General features: G+C 35.6%; 1 long non-coding RNA gene across 1 annotated transcript in view; it reads left to right on the top strand.

Annotated features, from left to right (window-relative positions):
• The window catches only part of LOC122688554, a 204,787-nt gene extending 194,962 nt beyond the window's left edge, over positions 1-9,825 (top strand). The window contains exon 4 of the long non-coding RNA XR_006339500.1: positions 9,682-9,825. This is a non-coding gene — a long non-coding RNA (uncharacterized LOC122688554). The remainder of the gene's footprint in view (positions 1-9,681) is intronic.
• The last annotated feature ends 12,849 nt before the right edge of the window (positions 9,826-22,674 follow it).

The following is a 22,674-nucleotide window of genomic DNA, read 5'->3' as shown; positions in this document are numbered from 1 at the left end:
TAGTCACAAACTGAAATCACTCCCTAGTATAGTTAATCTTGGGCTTCCCAGGTGGCGCTAGTGGTAAAGATCCCAAAGCCAACGCAGAAGACATTAAGAGACATGGGTTCGATCCCTGGATCAGGAAGATCCCTTGGAGGAGAAAATGAAGATCCACTCCAGTATTCCTGCCTGGAGAATCCCATGGATAGAGGAGACTGATGGCTACAGTCCAGGCGGTTGCAAATAGTCGGACATGACTGAAGTGACTTAGCACATATGTACTCATATGTAGTTAGTAGTTTATTTTTATAGTTTAGTAGTTTATCTTAGTAGTTTATTTTTAATACTTTAAAAATAAAAACTTCTCTAATAAAATGAGTTCATTCTTTTCATAGAAAAAATTTTGATGACAGCTGTATTATATGCTATAAATTTTCCAATTTTAAATCATGTAATTCAGTGCTTTTTGGTGTATTCACCTCATTATACATCAATCACCACTTATTTCAGAACATATTCATCACCCCAGAAAGGAACTCTGTACCCCCTACCAGTCAGTCTCCATCCCCCTCTATACCAAGCCCTAGCAAACATTACTCTTCTTTGGTCTCTATCAATTTGCCTCTTCTGAACATTTTACGTATATAGAGGCATACACTCTACTGCTTTTTGTGTCTTGCTCCTCTTACTCAGCATAATGTTCAAGTTTCATTTACACTGTACCCTGTGTCAAATTTTCGTTCTTTTCATGACCAAATAATATTCCATTGCATGGGTGGTACTACATTTCATGTATTAATTCAGCAATTCACGATAGTTTATTCTTTTTGAATCAGTTATTATCAGTGACAAGAATTCTAAAATTGTCATTTGATACCAAGCAGTCTTTGATGTATCTTTTAAACATTAAAAACTGGTGATTTTTTTTTTAATTTTTGGTGTGTTTTTAACCATTATAATGGATGTAAACTTCCCTTTCAGAACTAGAAAGTTCTGAATTCCAAAACGCAGGTGACTCCCAAAGGTTTTGGATTGGTATTCTGTAAACTATCTGGAAATTAAGAGAAAAGGAGAATTTGTTCATTCATTAAGAATATTTATTGTTTTTTCTAGGTAAGCATTCACTTGACCCTGCCTGCCTCATTTCTGTAGCTAAAGTGCATCCTTTTTGAAATGAGAGTTTCTCTTCTATTTTCACCACCAGAAACTGAGTCCATTTTTATGCTAGGTATAAAGTAGCAGCTTCTTTACATCTGTGAGCAGCTCACATCTATTAAAGAAGTTAACAGACTAAATCTCAAAAATCTGTATACTTGTCACTTTTCTAGCTACTTGCCTATAACCTCCTTGAAAAGAAACACTATCATTTATCTCTTTTTTTCTGCAAGGCTGGCAAAGAGTTTCTACTCATCTGTTTACTGGAGAAATAATGAATCAGTATGTAGAGTGAATAAATATTGTCACTTATTTTTCCTAATCTTTGGTACAGTGTTTATCAACATTTTTAAAATAAGTGTTAAAGTTTTCGAGAAATTATCATTGTTTTCAGTTGACAAATTGTCATTGTTTTCAGTTACAAAAAAATGTTAGGAACCTTTATTATTAAAAATCAGATCACAACCCAAAGCTTTATGAGGTATGATTGCAAATCAAGGGGAATTGGACCTCTATAGTGAACATTCAGAGAAATAACGTTTCTAAATATGATAAGTTGGAAAATAATAAAGTTTAGAAAACTATTGCATAAAACTTCTATGAAGCCTGTAACTCTGTTTTTAGTATCAGCAGATTTTAATTTCTAAATCAGAAAATTTTGCTAAAGAAAATTTTGAATATGATCCTCACCATTTTCTTTTTTATACTGACTTTTAGAATATTTGAGTCTTCTAGGGGTTAATTTTGATTAGATAAATGCAACTTACAGATTTGATGACAGTCATTAAGGCAAATTTACAGGATTCATAGGATTTTTATGCTTCTCATTAATTGTTGTCATTGTTGTTATTTAGTTCCTAAGTCATGTCTGACTCTTTTATGACCCCATGGACTGTAGCCCACCTGGCTGCTTCTGTCCATGTGGTTTTCCAGACCAGGATACTGGAGTGTGTTGCCAGGGGATCTTCCTGACCCAGGAGTCAAATCTGCATCTCCTGCATTGGCAGGCAGGTTCTTTACCACTGAGCCACCAGGAAAGCTCCCTCGGTGATTTTGTTGTTGTTGTTGTTATTGTTCAGTCACTAAGTTGTGTCCAACTCTTTGTGACCCCGTGGTCTGCAGCACACCAGGTTTCCTTGTCCTTCACTGTCTCCCAGAGTTTGCTCAGATTCATGTCCATTACGTCTGTGATGCCATCCAACCATTTCATCTTCTGTCACCCCCTTCTCCTCCTGCTCTCAATCTTTCCCAGCATGGGGGCCTTTTTCCAATGAGTCGGCTCTTCACATCAGGTGGCCAAAGTGTTGGAGCTTCAGCTTCAGCATCAGTCCTTCCAGTGAATATTCAGGATTGATTTCTTTTCAAATTAACTGGATTGATCTCCTTGTGGTCCAAGGGTCTCTCATGAGTCTTCTCCAACACCACAGTTTAAAAGCATCAATTCTTCCATGCTCAGCCTTCGTTCTGGTTCAACTCTCACATCCATATATAACCACTGTACAAACCATAGCTTTAACTATATGGAAATTTGTCAGCAAAGTGTTATCCCTGCTTTTTCAATACATTGTCTAAGTTTGTCATAGCTTTTCTTCCAAGAAGCAAGCGTCTCTTAACTGCATGGCTGCAGTCAGCATCCTCAGTGATTTTGGAGCCCAAGAAAATAAAATCTGTCACTGTTTCCACACTGTTTTTACTCATTGATTATATGTCACCAGAAGTTTCTTTGTGCTTGCCGTCTTAAACCAACAATCTATGAGACAGCAAATTTTAAAATGTAGGACTAGTAGTTAAACAATTTAAACCTCTGTAATAGTCACAAACAGCATGGGGCAAAGGAGGGCATCCAAGTGATCAGCTGCCAGAGTGGCTAAGATACAAGCATACTTCTCAGGGCCCTGGGATAGTCATTGACTCATATGCTTCAGGTGCTCTCAAGTCATTCCATTAATTCCAATAACTATACAGTTATTATTTTCTTAAAGTTGTAAACATATGTTATTACTGCCTCTAAAATTATGATCTCCTTGGAAAATTCTGTGACCGTCTAGATCAGGGATCAGCAAACTCTGTTAAAAGCCAGATAGTAAACATTTTAGGCTTGGCTGACCAGCAGGTCCTCAACTGCTGTTGGGGCATTTTGAAAGCAGTGACAGGTGATACATGAACAAATGAGCGTGGTGTTTCTGCTTTATTTATGGACACTGAAATTTAAATTCCATATAATTTTCAGGTGTTGTGAATTTTTGTTCTTGTGATGCATTTTGAAATGTTTAAAATATAAATACTATTCTTGGCTTGGGGGTGGGGTACGGGAGCATACAAAAACAGGTGGCAAACCAGATTCGTTTACTGGCTGAAATTTGCCAGCCTCTACTCTATGTTATTCCCACTTCATGGGAAATAGATGGGGAAACAGTGGAAACAGTGTCAGACTTTATTTTTTTGGGCTTCAAAATTACTGAAGGTGATGATTGCAGACATGAAATTAAAAGACGCTTACTCCTTGGAAGGAAAGTTATGACCAACCTAGATAGCATATTAAAAAGCAGAGACATTACTTTGCCAACAAAGGTCCGTCTGGTCAAGGCTATCGTTTTCCCAGTGGTCATGTGTGGATGTGAGAGTTGGACTGTGAAGAAAGCTGAGTGCCGAAGAATTGATGCTTTTGAACTGTGGTGTTGGAGAAGACTCTTGAGAGTCCCTTGGACTGCAAGGAGATCCAACCAGTCCGTCCTGAAGGAGGTAAGTCCTGGGTGTTCATTGGAAGGACTGATGCTGAAGCTGAAACTCCAGTACTTTGGCCACCTCATGCAAAGAGTTGACTCATTGGAAAAGACCCTGATGCTGGGAGGGATTGGGGACAGGAGGAGAAGGGGACGACAAAGGATGAGATGGCTGGATGGCATCACCGACTCGATGGGCATGAGTTTGAGTAAACTCTGGGAGTTTGTGATGGACAGGGAGGCCTGGCGCGCTGCGATTCATGGGGTCGCAAAGAGTCGGACACGACTGAGCGACTGAACTGAACTGAACTGAACTGAACTCTATGTTAAAACTAAAGGTAAAAAAAAAAAAAAACTAAAGGTAGAGGAAATCAGCCATTGTATTACATTCTCAAACTCCTCCACTACCAATTCTTTCATGCTGTCCCAAAGTGCTTTGAGCTTATGCCTGATGACACAAGATGTTCAACTTGTTACCAGAAGCTTCTGTGTGACCCCAATAATGTTGCTTCTTTGTCCCACTTCACAAATAGCTCACAAAAGTAAATAAAAGGAAATTTCAACACTGCCTGCTGTGAAACTAATTGTCTTTTGTTAAGATGATGTTCAGTTCAGTTGCTCAGTCACATCCGACTCTTTGCGACCCCATGGACTGCAGCACGCCAGGCTTCCCTGTCCATCACCAGCTCCTGGAGCCTATTCAACTCATGTCCATTGCTTCAGTGATGCCATCCAACCATCGCATCCTCTGTTGTCCCCTTCTCCTCCCGCCTTCAATCTTTCCCAGCATCAGGGTCTTTTCCATTGAGTCGGTTCTTCGCATCAGGTGGCCAAAGTATTGGAGCTTCTGCATCAGTCCTTTCAATGAATATTCAGGACTGATTCCCTTTAGGATGGACTGGTTGGATCTCCTTGCAGTCCAAGGGACTCTCAAGAGTCTTCTCCAACACCATAGTTCAAAAGTATCAATAATGGAAACAAAAGCTAGGAAACTTGGAAACCAGGCTGTAGTTGGTCCTTGTTGTTTAGTCACTAAGTCACATCTAGCTCCTTTGTGACCCCATGGACTATAGCCCACCAGGCTTCTCTGTGCAAGAGATTTTCCAGGCAAGAAAACTGGAGTAGGTTGCTGTTATCTTCTCCAGGGGATCTGATCTCCCTGACCCAGGGATTGAACCCGTGTCTCCTGCAGAGGCAGACGGATTCTTTACCACCAAACCACCAGAGATGCCCCTCCTAGTTGGTTCTGTGCTGTGTGCTAAGCTTAGTCACTCAGTCATATCTGATGCTTTGTGACCCCATGGACTGTAGTCCACCAGGCTTCTTTGTCCATGGGTTTCTCTAGGCAAGAATACTGGAGTAGGTGTGCATTCCATTCTCCAGAGGATCTTCCCAACCCAAGGATTGAACCCAACACAGATCTCCTGTGTTGCAGGCAGATTCTTTACTGTCTGAGCCACCAGGGAAGCCCATGGTTGGTTCTACCACTGAAGTTTCTGAAGTTTCTCAAACTTCTTAGGCTCCATTTTCTTTCCTGCTCCTCTGTAAGAAGTATTGAGAGGCTCCATTGTGGTAGTCAATATGAAATCACTGGCAAAGTAAAAAGTGTATAAAACATTGCCTTTGTGTTGATGGTTGTACTCTGTTGTTTACTCATACGTATGATTTCTTGCAGAATTTCCTATATATGATGATGTATTCCCCTTGAAGATTAGGTATAGATTAAAGATGGCTCATAAACTTTCACAGGCATTTTACCTTTATACTTTCACACTTTTAAGCTACTCTCATCTCCTTACTGTATAGATGTATCAAATTCATTACTAATAGTGCTGTGGAATTTTTAAATTATATCCCTCATATTCCTTCTTCTTTCTTTATGAGGGCAGAGACTTTGTTTCATCCCTGTTGTATCTTCAGTATCTAAAACAATATCTGGAATAGATTTGAGTCTCGTAAATAATTTGAATGAATCAATGACAAAAATAATCCCATATGTCAGTTTGCCTTTCATTATCAAAAGGAATCTAGAAAGCTCATTAAATACATTATAAACAAAATGTATTTAAATACAGAAAATATGTAAGTTTCCAAAGGAAATCTACTTTTGCAGTTTTAATAAAATGTAGATCTATCCACAGATCGTTTAGGGTCCATGAGCCCTAGTTTTTAAAATATGGAAGAATATTTAACTTGTATCAGCAGGCACACAATCCATAACTATGATTGTGAAATTACTTCAACAGGATAAAAAAAAAAAATGCAAGCTTTATTCAGTCTTTAATAAGTCCTTCCTCTGCACTTTTAAGTTATAACAAAAAGAACAATGGATTTTTAAACTTAATTTTGGTTAAATTTCTTTTGGTTGCAATAAGAAAAACAGTTTGGCAAACTTATTTAAAAACGGCATTTGCCTGGTAAGATACTAAAGTATCATGCAATTGACAGGTGGGATGAAAAGGAACAAGGGTAGCTCTGGGGATTTCATCTTTCCCTAGAGTAGAGCACTTGATGAGGGCTCCCACTCACACGTCCAAATTTCAGGCTACTAAAATAGAAATTCAGCTTGGATCACTGATGCATGCCTGAAAAGGTCAGCCAAAGTCAGAGAGTAGAATCATGCAGTAGAGCTGTCAGTACTGAGAGCCACTGTTTAGTGCCAGGGTGAGTTGAGAAGCTACATCATGAGATGTATAGTCTTATTAATCTGACTTCAGATGGTACATTCATTTTATATCTATTAATGTCTCAAAATGCAATACTGAAAGCTGCAGGACATCTTTGTCCACTGACAATTAGATAAATTTACAATTATGAATTTTAATGTGCCAAATCACCTACTGCCATATTAATTAATGGCTTAATATCTCATGATACAGCAAATTTAATGCAGTGGCAATATAGCATAGAGACAAGAGTATAGACTTTGCATGCTAGACTTTGAGCTAGACTTGCATGACTTCATATCCAGCTCTACCACTTTATTGGCAATGAAAATTTGGACAAATTAATCTCTGACCCTCATTTTTGCTGTCTATAAAGAGGAAGTTTATCAGTGAGCTTTCGCTGCAGTACAAACCACCACAAAAATCTCACTGGCATGCCACAATAAGCATTTAGTTCTTGCTCAGAAATCTGTGGGTAAGAGGAGTAGGTCTGATCCAGACTGGATTCAACCAGATGTGGGTTCAAGTGGAAGATGCATCTGGGTCTGTGCCTCATGTCTCATCTTCCTTGGACCTGTAGCTACCTGAAACATTTTTTCCTCAGAGACAAAGGCAAGATAGCAAGGAAGAAACCAAGTTGCTAAAGCATACATATTTCAAGGCTCTGCTTGTGTGTTTTCTGCTGCTACCCCATTTGGTCAAAGCAAGGCATGTGGCCAGTTCCAAACTCAAAGAGCAGAGAAGTATATATGCACCTCCCATGGTCATGTGGTGGGGAAAGGGAGGAGTAATCCAGGTTACCACAGGGGGTTGATATTAGTATCTAGCTAGTACAGATGTTTTAAGTTTAATAATATACTGTAAGAACTTAGAATAATACCTGGCACACAGTAAATGCTAAATAAATACTTGTTACTATTAGGCATACTCTTCAGCAGAAACTTACACAGAAGTTGAGTATTCTGTATCTGTGACATAAAGTGGTTATTTGACAACTGTGTAACTTCATTTGAGTTAAACATACATACTTAAATTTAAGTAAAAACTAGTTTCTGTTTTTTAATTGTAGGTTAGATAAACAAGATTATATGTCTTTGAGACCAGCCAGTCAACTTCTGGGATAGTCAGAGTGATTACTGCCTCAGTTATTTAACTGTTAGTAAAATCGTGGAACTACTAAAGATTGAGTTCTGCCCTCTCATTTTAGAGATAATGTGTTGGGTCAAGAATGGTGAGATGTCTAAATCAAAGAGAAAAATGTAGATAGATGGAAGATGGATGGTTTAGTGATAAACAGATAAGTAGTTAAATAGAAAATGGGAATGCAAGGAAGCACGTAGATTTCTAGAATTCTGTTGAGCTCAGGTGTTGTTTCCTGTAGTTTTATCTAAATGCTGTTTATCATATTTTTTTCTTTCAATGAACTATACAAGAAGAAATCATTTTAAGAATCTTTCAAAATAATTTTTTCAACTTTTCCTTCAATTGAGAAGAATATTATTATTATAGAATAGGATTTATTTAGAATGTTAAGAATAAAAACTAATCTTTACAGAAGATTACTTACCCTTTCATCTAATATTTTTGAGTACTTATCTGTTAGCCACTGGGCATACAGTAGGAAAAAAAAAGTTGGCCTTGTAAGCTTACATTACTTAAAGGAGACAGGCAATAAAGAAATAAATATATATTATATTCCGCAATTCTTTACCTGCAATTCTGAAATCCAAAAGCTCTGAAACAAAGTTTTGCAACTCATATAGTGATAAAACCTGACCTAGTATTAACTTGTTTAGTAGTAAAACTGGTAAGAAATATTTGTCTTTTTATAAATATCACTTAGAAAGAATATATGTTTTCTTTTTAAAGATATTGACATTTTATTTGAGTGCTCAGAGACGGAAGACAGAGTGCGTAATTATAGTATGTTTACCATATTACCTATAAAAACTCAATACTTAATTCCAAGACTGACCTGGTCCCTTAGGGATTATGTTGAGTTGTATAATATCTAGAAAGTACTCTGCCTGGAACTGAAGCATGTATGGGTATAGAAAATGAGGGTCAGTAGGGAGAGGGGTGAGTGATGTAGGGTGGGGAAGTTGTTTAGCTAGTAATAAAAGAAGACCTCTCTGGGTGGTGACGTTTGAGTAAATTCTTGAAACATGTGGTGTTACTGTCAGAGAAAAGAACATTTCAGTCATTGGGAACAGGTATGTGGCTATGTGGAGAAGTGGTCCAGTCTGAGGAAGGACCGAGGTCAAAGACCTAAACTGAAAGTGTGCTTAGCATATTTAAGGAAGAACAAGATCAACTAGGCTGTAGGACACCCAGCAAGGGGAAGTGTATTAGGATAGGTATCAGAGGGCGCCCAATCATTTAAGGCAATGTAATCCTTTGGATTTTATCATGGATGCTCTAGGATATCTTTGAAGGATTTTGACTAAGAGTGTCTAAAATCAGTTTTCTTTTTAAAAATATTGGTCTGTTGCTCTGTAGATAATAAAATTACCTCTCTTTTGCTCTGTGGATAATAGATTGTTATAGTACCAAAGATGAGAAAAAATAAATGATCATAACTAGATGAAACTGAGAAATTAAATGGTAACTGGTCATTTTAAACCAAATAATCTTGATCATACTTTAATTTTAAAATACCTTAGATGTCCACTGAGTACATGCTGTACTTGAATTAATAACCTAAATGTTATTTAACTATGATGATTTTTCTTTCTAGATTTTTCTCTCATTATTAGGGCTGAGAAATTTAGCTTGGTCATGACAATAATACTATTCCCAATCTTCTTCCCTCTTCCAGAGAGTTTTATGTTCTGCCTACTGGGAGACAACTAGAGGAAAGAGCCCTAAACTTGAAATGATAATAATTGGTTTCTTGTGTTGGCCCTGCCACCAGTTGATTGTAAAAATGGTTGAGCTGTTTAACCTGTCTGGATTTCAGTTGCCTATCCTGAAAGATATGGGGATTGAATCATCTCATATAGCTCTTCTTACCTGGAGTTATATATTTAGCAAATCCTGTGTGTAAGACTAAAACTCCTCATTAAGAATCTCAAAATATTCTTAAATATAAATCTAAAGAAATGTAGAATAACTGGCTATCTGTTCAAAATTTATGCTTATTTCCTTTTTAACAGGACTAGGAAAATAAATACCAGAAGACAAGAACACAGAATATTTTCCTTCATCAATCCATAGAAGCATAATCCTCCTCTAATTTCATCAAACACAAAGGAATGAGTACCTTGACAGATGGCCACAGAGAATGTCAACAATTTTTTGGAGGCAAGTAATCAAATATATGTGCTATGAGTTTTATATTATTAAGTATATAGAAACAAATATAATTATGTTTTAGAAAAAATAAAAAGTACTTTTAATACTTTTTTATCATAGCTATTTCTCCTGTCCTGTTTTTTCCCCTGAGCACTATTTCATGTCAAAAATTATTGTAAGCTGCTTTTACCCTAACCTGGAGTACTATATAGTATATGCTACTGCTAAGTCACTTCAGTTGTGTCCGACTCTGTGCGACCCCATCCCTGGGATTCTCCAGGCAAGAACACTGGAGTGGGTTGCCATTTCCTTCTCCAATGCATGAAAGTGAAAAGTGAAAGTGAAGTCACTCAGTCGTGTCTGACTCTTCGCGACCCCATGGACTGCAGCCTACCAGGCTCCTCCATCCATGGGATTTTCCAGGCAAGAGTACTGGAGTAGGGTGCCATTGCCTTCTCCATATAGTATATAGGACTCATTATATCCCTAAATACAAAAAAAAAAATTAAATAATAACAATTAAGTACCCATGTTTGAAAACAGGGCTCTTTACATCTATCTTAGACACATATATAACAACAAATACTAAAAAGTTCATGAAGTTAGAATTATTTTCTATTTATTTTATAAGTATCTATACCGTATAGAGAGCTTCCCTGGTAGCTCAGAGGGTAAAGTGTCTGCCAGCAATGCGGGAGACCCGGGTTTGATCCCGACCCAGGTCGAGAAGATCCCTTGGAGAAGGAAATGGCAACCCACTCCAGTACTCTTGCCTGGAAAATCCCACGGACTGAGGAGCCTGGTAGGCTATAGTCCATGGGGTCGCAAAGAGTCGGACATGACTGAGCCACTTCACTTTCATTTTATACCATGTATAATTTTTTTTTAATTTCAGCATTTCCTGCTTATTTTAAACAACTGTTCTAAAGTGCTCTAAAATCTTAGGATGTCATCCCTTTACATCCCTTTTGTTGTTCAGTCACTCAGTCGTGTCTGACTCTTTGTGACCCCGTGGACTGCAGCACACCAGGCTTCCCTCTCCTTCACCATCTCCCAGAGCTTGCTCAAACTCATGTCCATTGAGTCTGTGATGCCATCTAGCCATCTTGTCCTCTGTCATCCCCTTCTCCTCCTGCCTTCAATCTTTCCTAGCATCAGGGTCTTTTCTAATGTGTTGGCTCTTCACATCAGGTAACCAAGGTATTGGAGCTTCAGCTTCAGCATCAGTCCTTCCAATGAATATTCAGAGTTGATTTCCTTTAGGATGGACTGATTTGATCTCCTTGCAATCCAAGCGACTCTCAAGAGTCCTCTCCAACACCACAGTTCAAAAGCATCAATTCTTCGGCATTCAGCCTTTTTTATCATCCAACTCTAACATCCATACATGACTACTAGAAAAATCACAGCTTTGACTATACGGACCTTTGTTGGCGAGGTAATGTCTCTGCTTTTTAAAACACTGGCTAGGTTTGTCATAGCTTTTCTTCCAAGGAGTAAGCATGTTTTAATTTTATAGCTACAGTCACCATCTGCAGTGATTTTACATACCTAGCAGCTTTATATTTTGTGGGAATCGTCCATCACAAGATCCCATTGAACTTTTCATTACTTTCACAACAGCTCTTATTGCTCCTGCAAAAATAGCAGACCAAGAATTGTAGACCACAGTTCCATCTTCAAAACTGAAATTAATTGCATTACCCTCTAAAGGGGATTTGCTTGGAAAGAAATTGACTGCATTATAAAGAAAAAAATAATAAATATAAGGAATCTGTCCTCTCTACTTTCATGAAAAATAAAGGATTAAGTAAATAATATGAAATGAAATAAAGGTAAATTCATAAAAACTTGAGTAGAATGCAGTAAAATTGAATTTCTCCAAGCATTTTATAGAAACAAAGAAACTGTAGAGATGTTCAGAATTTTTAATTTAGTGTTAATTCAACTCATAGGCCTAAGGTCATCCAGCAAATGAGTTTGCTTTTTAAGTTGAACATAAAGGACTGCTTTCTAAGTGAAGGAGACCATAAATGTTTAAAAAGCTCAGTGTAGGGCTTCTGAGCTTTCTTTCAGTAACTAGAGTCAAAATTAATTTTTGCTTTTCTGCTGGGGAAAATTTCATCTAATTACATTCAAATTATTCTGCAACTTTTTGGATAGCAAATCCTGATCACCAAAGAAAAGAAAAAGCAGCTGTGTTGCCCTTTCCTCATAGTTATAAGAATAGCATTATTATGCAGTCACTAGGCTTTATAGAACCATAAGTGATTATCCGCTGGTTGCCTTCTGGCAGAGAGACACCTAAACCTTTCTGAACTGCTGATAATGTATGCCTTCTCTTTTTAAGGATCTTCAAAGAAATAGATTTCATTGCTTCCTTCAGTAAACCAATATAACAGCTGTCAGGAGTTAGGGAGATATTTCTTTACCCTTTTATTCAGCGACTGTTTCTAAAAATTCTTTTCTCAGAATTACATTCTAATCATGATGTAAATCTTCTCTTAATTTGGTACATACAATTCACCTATTTAAGAAAATATTTCAAATTGACCCATTGCTCAATTAATGAAAATAATTCCCATAAACAGTGCTTCTGTATAAGCAACCTGTTGTTGAATTTCTTTCTCTGATAGTTCCTTTTTTAACTTTCCCACATGTCATATTTTATTTTGCTGTTCAGTTATTCTTTAATCACAGCATCATATCTTGTGTCTTATAGCATTAATTTATATTTCTTCCACATTATATTAAAAACCAGCTCTTTTTTCTCTTTGAATTGCATTCTATTTATGACCATGTCATTAATAAGCCACAGACATTTATAATTTTAATCAAAAGTGCTGACTCATTTCACATATTTTAAGGTTTATTTACAAATTATGTTTTATAAAAATTTAGTAGTTAGAAAGGCAATTAGAACGTAGTGGGTATCACGTATAAGCTTGCTATTCAAGAACACAAATTCATAGAACAGATTGACTAACCACAACTGTGCCACCCCCACTGGCTGTATTAACTTGGGCAGATTATTGATTGTCCCTCAATTTGTACATCTTTAAATTTGATAATTATAATTATAAGGGTTAAATGGGACGGATAATGTAAGTAAATAGCTTAGCTGCCTAACACATTATACAATTCAATAAGTAGGTGATGCAGTTTTTCCACTTTTTGCAAAATGAATGTAAACAGGTTTCCTTGTAGTCATAAGCTGAACTCTTGCAAAAGCAATAATGAATTTATTCATTATACTCATGACAAATTTCTTTTGCATCATGTTTGCAGTACTGATAATAAATTTTATTTACATTGGAGTTTCCAAATGAGCAATTTTAAAGTTTATTTTTAAACATGTAAAATATAGTTTATCCAAAAATAATCATTAAAAAATATTTTTTAAAAAATTGTTGTTAACCTTTTAGCCTCACGAAAACTATGTATATTCCAAATTTTTTAAGAAAGTTTACTTGAATATTCATGGAATCACTGCCTGCCCTAAAATTTTGACTTCATATCAACCACTGTTATTTGGAGAAATATCCCATGTGCAAGGCAGAGTGATTTGACGAATTTTCTCATTTGTATTAAACATCTTTTATATATACATTGATCAAGTATTTATTTAATCTGAGAAACTGACTTGATATTTCACTGGAAAGATAAAAGTGAATAGGTACTTTGTTCTCTGTTAACGTTTCTGTAAGAGATACCACAAACTGGGTGGTTTAAATTAACAAAAATGTACTATCTCGCAGTCCTTGACACTATAAATCTGAAGTCAAATTGTCCACAGGGGCATGCTGTTTTGATGCCATTGGGGAGAATCTGCTCTACGCCTTTTTCTTAGCTTCTGGAGATGGTGATGTTCCTTGGCATTTACTGGTTTATAGACTCATCATTCCAATCTCTGCCTCCCTCATCACATGGTTTTCTCTCTGTGTGTCTGTGTCTCTTCTCTTATTGTAAGGACACAATCATGTTGGATTCAGCATGACTTGATCTTAATTTGATTATAATTGCTAAGACACTATTTCCGAAATAAGGTCACATTCATAGATGTTGAGTATTAAGATTTGAATGTATCTTTCCGGGGAACACAATTCAACAGTAACACTGTCTTTTTATGTACATATATATTCTGGGCGTCCCATGTGGTTCAGTGGTAAAGAATCTGCCTGCCAATGAAGGCGACACAGGTTCAGTCCCTGGGTTGGGAAGATCCTCTAGAGAAGGAAATGGCAACCTATTCCAGTATTCTTGCCTGGAGAATCATGGACAGGGGAACTTGGTGGTCTACAATCCATAGGGTTGCAAAAGAATCAAACATGACTTAGCAACTGAACAACAACAACATATGGTATACAGATCATAAGTACATTTTTATCATGTCCTTTTTATATTCATTTCCCATGTATTTAGATAATTTTCATACATTTTTCATGTAATAAAACTTATTCAGGGTGTGTACTCTTATTTCAGCCCTTCAATAAAAGGATTTTATATATGTTTTCTTCTCTTTGAGCTTCTGAAAGGAAGGAAGGTAAAACATGAAATCCTATTATAGGGTCCTTGTATTTTTCCATTCTTGCGTGAAGCTCATAAAGTTTCCAAAACATACTTTTCTTGCAGGTAAAACCTGCTCAAATTACTCTTTGCATGTAATAGGCACTGAATAATGTTTATGAATTAAATGAAGAAAGTTGTTAATTATGCCCTTGCTTATAGACAGCATCCAGAAGGATTGCTATTGCAAGGTAGCCAAAACGAGCTCAGTTATACACCATTCATGTTAAATATTTTCGTTGAATTTGGTATAAAAGATAAACATAGGTACTGGAGAGTTTGCAGTGCATAAAAATGAGATATGTTCTGTATTTCCCAGAACTTAATCCTTAAGAACTCAAGGCTTTGGTTTTTATTTTTATCTAATTTTCTAAAAGAAAGTTGAAACTTTGTGGAGAAAAAAAAGCAAAATACATGGTTAAATGACCAGTTGACTGTTTATTTCAGGAATAGGATCTGATTTTCCAAACACTGGATCAAATTAGTAAGGTGGTGGTTCTTCACACATACCCTGGGAAAGTTTTTTAAAAACCTAGATGTTTTGGTCCTATTCTGCCGATTACTAGTTGCATGACTTTGAGCATTATTTAGTCCACTGAATCAAATTCTCTATAAGTGGAGTTGATACAAGAGTAGTAGATTTTTCCAGACAAGGAAAGACAAGTATCATATTATATCCTCTATCTGTGAAATCTAAGAAAATTATACAAAGGAATTTATTTACAAATAGAAATAGACTCACAGACTTAGGAAACAAGCTTATGGTTATCAAATGGGAAAGAAGGGGAGGGATAAATCAGGGATTTAGATTTAACATATACCCAGTACTATATACAAAACAGATAAATAAGGACCTATCATACAGCACAGGAAATTGCATTTAATACCTTCTAATAACTTACAATGGAAAAAGTCTGAAAAAGAATAAAGAATATATGAATGTGTATAACTCAATCGCTTTGCTGTACACCTGAGACATTGTGAGTCAAGTATACTTCAATAAATAGTGGACTTTTGGGTGAGAATGTACCTCACAAAAATTGGGAACAAAATATTTACTTAGAGATGTGCTGATCTAATTATAAAGGGAAAACTTGGAACTGAAAATTAGGGGATTTGAAATTTTAAAAAGGCAAATAGAACTAAAGACTTTGTAGTATGAAGAAGATCAGTAACAGTAAAAATCCTCTACCTCTGGCAAAAAAAAACAAAACAAAAAACCTGGTGGGAATTTAAGGAAATTATATTTTGCCCTCAATTGTCAGTATTCAGAGGCCAAGGATACATCTGAAACTGGAATGGACTGATTTCTTAGGTTGGAGGATTTAACATCAGTGGAGTATTCCCAGTAAGACTGAATTACCGTTTGCTGGGACTATGACAGTAGTAGTTATGGTGGTGATCAGGGCGAGGATAGGTGAGACTTACGGAATTCTTATGGATTGGGAACCTCTATGATCCTTTCCAATTCTGATATACTATATTTGTAAATAGCAGTGTTTTCTTTGCACTTACTTATTCTTCTGTATGTTTTGGACACTTTTATGTGCCAGACACTATACTGGAAGATAAAATTTATGGATATGAGGAAAAATAGAATATACTATATTTGATAATCACTACTTTGTCAACAAAGGTCCATCTAATCAAGGCTATGATTTTTCCAGTAGTCATGTATGGATGTGAGAGTTGGACTATAAAAAAGGCTGAGTGCAGAATTGATGCTTTTGAACTGTGGTGTTGGAGAAGACTCTTGAGAGTCCCTTGGACTGCAAGGCAATCCAACCAGTCCATCCTAAAGATCAGTCCTGGGTGTTCATTGGAAGGACTGATGTTGAAGCTGAAACTCCAGCACTTTGGCCACCTGATGCGAAGAGCTGACTCATTTGAAAAGACCCTGATGCTGGGAAAGATTGAGGGCGAGAGAAGAAGGGGACGACAGAAGATGAGATGGCTGGATGGCATCACCAACTCAATGGACATGAGTTTGGGTAAACTCTGGGAGTTGGTGATGGACAGGGAGGCCTGGCGTGCTGCGGTTCATGGGGTCGCAAAGAGTCGGACACGACTGAGTGACTGAAATGAAATGAATGAACAATATAGTGGAGGCAATTAAATGACATAATTCTATTTCATTTATATACATGTCCTTTTACCATTTAGGAGCTAACTGAAATGTATGAAATAGGAATTTCCATGTAATTAAATGTTCAGAAAGACATTGTGGTTATTAGAAAGAATGTCATTTTTTTAAGAACTGAAATATAGTTGATTTACAATATTATATTAGTTTCAGATATATAGCGTAGTAAGTCAGTGTTTTTACATATATACTCCATTAAAAGCTGTTACAAGATAATGACTGTAATTTGCTGTGCTAAATACTATATCCTTGTTCCTTATCTAAATATTTTGTACATAGTAGTTTCTCTGTCTTAATCCCCTACCCCTATTCTTTCCCCCTACTTTTCCCTCTCCCTATTGGAAATCACTAGTTTATTTTCTATATCTGTGAGTCTGTTTCTGTTTTGCTATATACATTTATTTGTTTTATCTTTTAACTTACACATATGATTTCATATAGTATTTGTCTTTCTCAGTCTGATATATTTTATGAAGTATACTATTCTCTAGATCCATCCATGTTGCTGCAAATGGCAGAATTTTATTCTTTCTTATGGCTGACATAGTCCATTGTATAGGTGACCACATCTTATTAATTTGTCTGTTGATGGACATGTGGATTGCTTCCATATGTGGCTATTGTAAATACATCTGTTTTGAACATTGAGGTGCATGTATATTTTCAAATTTGTGGGATTTTTTTTTCCAGATATATACCCAGGAGTGGAATTGCTGGATCATATGATAGTTCTATTTTTAGTTTTTTAAGGAACCTACATATTGTTTTCCATAGTGGCTGCAGCAATGCCAGTTTCTACCGACAGTGTACAAGGGTTTCCTTTACTCCACATCCTTGTCAACATTTACTAATTGTAGACTTTTTGATGACAGCTGTTCTGACAGTTGTGAGGTGATATCTCTTTGTTTGGATTTGTATTTCTCTAATAATTGGCCATATTATGCATCTTTTCATGCACCTGTTAACCATGTGAATATCTTTCTTACACAAATGTCTATTCCAGTCTTTATCCCAGTTTTTGATTGGGTGACATTTTTGATACTGTGTTTTATGAGCTGTTTATTTATTTTGGATATTAACTCCCTTGTCAGTCATCTCTTTGGCAAGTATTTTCTCCCATTCTTTAGATTGTCTTTTCATTTTGTATGTAGTTTCCTTTGTGCTGCAAAAGCTTTTAAATTTAATAAGGTCCCATTTGTTTATTTTTGCTTTTATTTCTTTTGCCTTAGGAGACAGAAACAAGAGAAATATTGCTACGGTTTATGTCAGAGTATCCTGCTTATGTTCTTCTAGGAATTTCATGGTTTTAGGTCTTAACATTTATATCTTTAATTCACTTAAGTTTCTTTTTGTATATGGTGTGAAGAAGTGTTCTAATCTCATTCTTTTACATGTAGCTCTCCAGTTTTCCCACCACCACTTACTGAAGAGACAGTCTTTTTCTCCATTGTATATTCTTGCCTCTTTTGTCATAGATTAATTGACCATAGGTTTGTGGGTTTATTTCTGGGGTCTTAATTCAGTTCCATTGTTTTATGTCCGTTTTGTGTCAGTATCATGCTGTTTTGATTATTGTAGATTAGTATAGTCTGAAGCTATACTATACTTACTATAGTAAGTATAGTCTGAAGCTATACTATACTTACTATAGTAAGTATAGTCTGAAGCCTGAAAAGATGATAATTCCAGCTTTGCTCTCCTTTCTGAAGATTGTTTTGGCAATTTGGAGTTTTTTATGGTTCCATATGAGTTTTAGGATGATTTGATCTAGTTCTATGAAAAATGTCTTGGATATTTTGATAGGGATTGCATTAAATCTGTAGATTGCTTTGGGTAGTTATGGCCACTTTAATAATATTCTTCCAATCCAAGAGTACAGGATATCTTTCCATTTCTTTATATCTTACTCAGTTTCCTTCATCAGTGCTTTACAGTTTTCAGTCTATAGGTCTTTCACTTTCTTGGTTAAATTTATTCCTAGGTGTTCTTTTTGATGCAGTTTTAAACAGGAATTTTTTTAGTTTTCTCTTTCTGATGGTTCATTATTAGTGTATAGAAAGCAAATTTCCATATATTGTATACCCTTCAACTTTGCTGAATTTATTTATTCTAATATTTTTTTAGTGGAGACTTTAGGGTTTTCTATATATAGATAGTATCATGTCATCTTCAAATAGTAATGGTTTTACTTCTTCTCATCCAATTTGGATGCCTTTTTTTTTTTTCCCTTGTCTGCTTGCTGTGGCTAGGACTTCCGACACTGTTAAAGTGGCAAAAGTGGGCATCCTTGTCTTATTCCTAAATTTGGAAGAAAGGCTTTCAAGTTTTCATCATTGAGTATGATTTTAGCTGTGCATATGTCATAGATGGTCTTTATTACGTTGAGATATGTTCCCTCTGTACCCTCTTTGATATGAGTTTTTAATAATGAATGGATGTTGAATTTTGTCAAATACTTTTTCTGTGTCTGTTGAGACGATCATGAGGTTTTTATCCTTCTTTTGTTAACGTGATGTGTCACATTGACTGATTTGTGAATACTGAACCATCCATGTGTCCCTGAAATAATCTAACTTGATCATGCTGCAGATCCTTTTTATATATCACTGGATTCAGTTTGCCAACATTTTGCTGAAGATTCTTGTATCTGCATTAGTGTCTTTATCTGGTTTTGGTTATCAGGGTAATGGTGGTCTCATAGAATGAATTTGGGAGTATTTCATCTTCTTCAGTCTTTTGGAATAGTTTGAGAAGGATAGTTATTAACTTTTCTAGATGCTTATTAGAATTCCCTTTGAAGCTGTCCAGTCCTAGACTTCTGTTTGCTGGGAATTTTTTTTAATTAAAAATTCAATTTGACTTCTAATGATCAACCTGTTCAAATTATCTGTTCCTATTGCTTTAGTCTTGGCAGATTGTATGTTTCTAGAAATTTGTCCATATCTTCTAGGTTGTCCAATTTATTGGAAAAAGTGTCATCCTGATCCAGGATCTTTGAGGAAAAACTTCTTACACTCTCTACAATATGCAATTTGCTGTATCTCAAATTACTCTACTAATGGGTCAGACTCAGATCCTTACATTAATTACTGTCATTGTCCCTTGTCTGCATGCTTGTTTACTGAGCATGCAACTGATCAAGTTGCCTTTGATGCAGCTGTTGCTTGTTAATAGCTAAAATATTGGAGAGAGAGACCAGTTTCCTGGAAGAAAAACTGCTGAAGATAGAGAGAATGGATCCATAACAGAGAAGACTGAGTGTGATGGGCCTTGAAAGGCAGAACTTGATTGATTTCAGAGCCCCAGAATGAAAGAGGAGAAAGACAAAACTCTCTAGTTATGACTTTAAAGAGCCAAAATGAAAATGCAGTTATCATTTTCTGCTGTGTATTTCAAAAACAATTTAAGGATTAAAAAAAAAAGTTCATAAGTAAAATGGTGCTATGTTTATTTAGTAAACTTCCATATGTCTAGTTTTACTGCATTTTACTAAGACACTCTCCTTTTTTTTTTGTTTAAATGTTTTTAACACCATAATAGTATTCAACATATAATGTCAGTGAATGAGGAGAAGGACCACAGAAATAAATACACTGGTTCAAATAGTCAGCATTTTACTGGTGGGGTTCTCCAGAAGTAATGTGTTTCTATTAGGTTTTGCTTTTGAATTATAAAAGCAATATATACTCATGATTTTTAAGATAAGAAATATAGAGCATGGAAAAGTGTGAAATAAAAAGTAAAATTTGAAACCATCCTGTTTCTACTTCCCACAAGTAACTTCTGTTAGCTTTTTAAAATGTCATTTCAGAAATCTATTCACATACAAGTGCATGTATGCACATACATGTGACACGAATATGCATGCAAACACATGCATATACTTTTCTATACCTTTTTCTTTACATAAAGACAGCAAATTCTTTGTTCTTTGCTAGTGGCCTTTCTGCTATTTGTCTCTTACTGATTTCTAAGAGCTCTTTGTATGCTAATAAAATATGTATATTTTATGCATTTCAGTTGTTTAAATTGAACATTAATTTGTCATTTAATTTTGTTCTTCAACTTAATTTATGGTAGTCTCACACTGAAATTTTTTATTTTGTTTTAGTCAGATTATCATTGTTTTCTATTACAGCTTCTGGAATTTATGTCCAAGATTATGAAATATGCAACATCATTTTATCTTTCCCACCTTTATGGCTTAATTTTTTATAACAGCAGTTTTAATTTCACAACAAAACTAAGAGGAAGGTACAGAGATTTTCCATAGACTTCCTGACCCCAAACATTCATGGCCTCCCATTGTCAGTATCCCAAAACAGGGTATATTTGTTGCAATTGATGCACCTATTGACACATCATTATCAACTAGAGTCTACAGTTTACATTAGGGTTCACTCTTGGTATTGTATAGTCTACAGATTTGAAAAAATGTATAATGCCATGTGTTCACCATCCATAGTATCACACATAATATTTCACTGCCTTAAAAATCTTCTATGCTCTGCCTATCCACCACCCCCCCAATTATTTTATAAATTTTTTGTGTTTAAGTCTTTAAATCACCTGAAATTTTGCTTATGTTCCTGCAGCTTTGATTGAAGCAACCATTTCTTAAAATGACCCCCTTATCATATATCAAAATCTTTATATATATCGTAGTATATTTCAGGATTCTCATTATACATTTTCTGTTTGTCTGTTTCTTCTCTAGAACTAAACTCTTTGGCTGCTATACCTTTACAGTGTTTTTAACATCTGGAATGATGATGCCTTTTTTACTTCTTTTTCTTCAAAATATTTCAAGATAATGACATGCTATTAGCCATATGAGCTTTGGTATCATCTTTCAATTCTCAAAATAAAAAAATTATTACTGGTATTTTAATCAGAATCATATTAAAATAGTATATTAATTTAGGAGAATCAGCAGTCTTCAAATATTGACTATGTCTATTCTGAAAACAAATTACATGTCTTTCAGATATCTGGATTTGTTTGAGTTATTTACTTTTCTTCTGTTTTTCTTATTAAATGGATTTATTTCTAATTTTTTTATACTGTGCTTCGCTTATAAGGAGAGTCATTGATTCTCTACACTTATTATATATAACTAGTTACCTTACTAGATTCTTTTTTTTCCCTTAGTTTTCCATTGATTTTCTTTAGTTTTTCAAGTATACAGCATGTCATCATGAAAATTAGGATATAATTGTCTCCTCTTTTTATTTTCCTGAGTATATTGAGATACAGTTGACATAAAACATTATGCAAGTTAAAAGTTATAAGGTGTGATGATTTGATGTAGGTATATACTGTGAATGATTACCATAATGTTAGTTAACACATCCATCACCTCAGATAGCTACTCTGTGTGTGTGTGTGTTTGTGTGTGTGGTGAGACCTTGTAAAATCTGTTCTCTTAGCTTGTAAGATCTTGTATGATCTGTAACTTTCAGGTGTACATTATAGTACACTATGCTGTACAATAGCTCCCTAGAGCTTATTCATCTTAAAACTGGAAATTTGTACCATTTCCCCAGTCTCATCTCCCCCCACCCCAGCAACCCCAATCTACTCTGTTTCTGAGTACAGTTTTGTTTTGTTTTGTTTTTGTCTTGAGTCCATGTGTAAATGATTCCATTGTATAATGCTGATGGGGTCGATCCATGTTGTCACAAATGGCAGACTTTCCTTCATTTTTACAAACAAGTACTATTCCATTTATTTTTATATGTATCATATTTTGTATATCCATTCACTCATTGGCAGATACTTAGGTTACTTGCATGTATTGACTATTGTAAATAATGCTGCAGTGAACATGGGGATATAAATATCTCTTTGAGATACCAGTTTCATTATCTTCAGCTATATACCCAGAAGTGGGGTTGCTGGATCATACACTAGTTCTGCTTTTAATTTTTTGAGTAACCACTATACTGTTTTCCATGGTGGCTGTACCAATCTACATTTCTTTCAACAGTGCACAGGGGTTCCCTCTTTTTCAGTCCTTGCCAGCAGTTGTTTATCTCTTGGTCTTTCTTATAATAGCCATTCTACCAGGTGTAGAGTGATATCTCATGGTTTTTCTTTGTATTTCCCCAATGATTAATGATGTTAAGCACCTTTTTATGGAACT

Source organism: Cervus elaphus, chromosome 33 (assembly GCF_910594005.1).
Source record: "Cervus elaphus chromosome 33, mCerEla1.1, whole genome shotgun sequence".
In the NCBI taxonomy this organism is placed as follows: domain Eukaryota; kingdom Metazoa; phylum Chordata; class Mammalia; order Artiodactyla; family Cervidae; genus Cervus; species Cervus elaphus.
The sequence above is the reverse complement of the archived record's forward strand: the minus strand, read 5'-3'. Positions and strand labels throughout refer to the sequence as shown.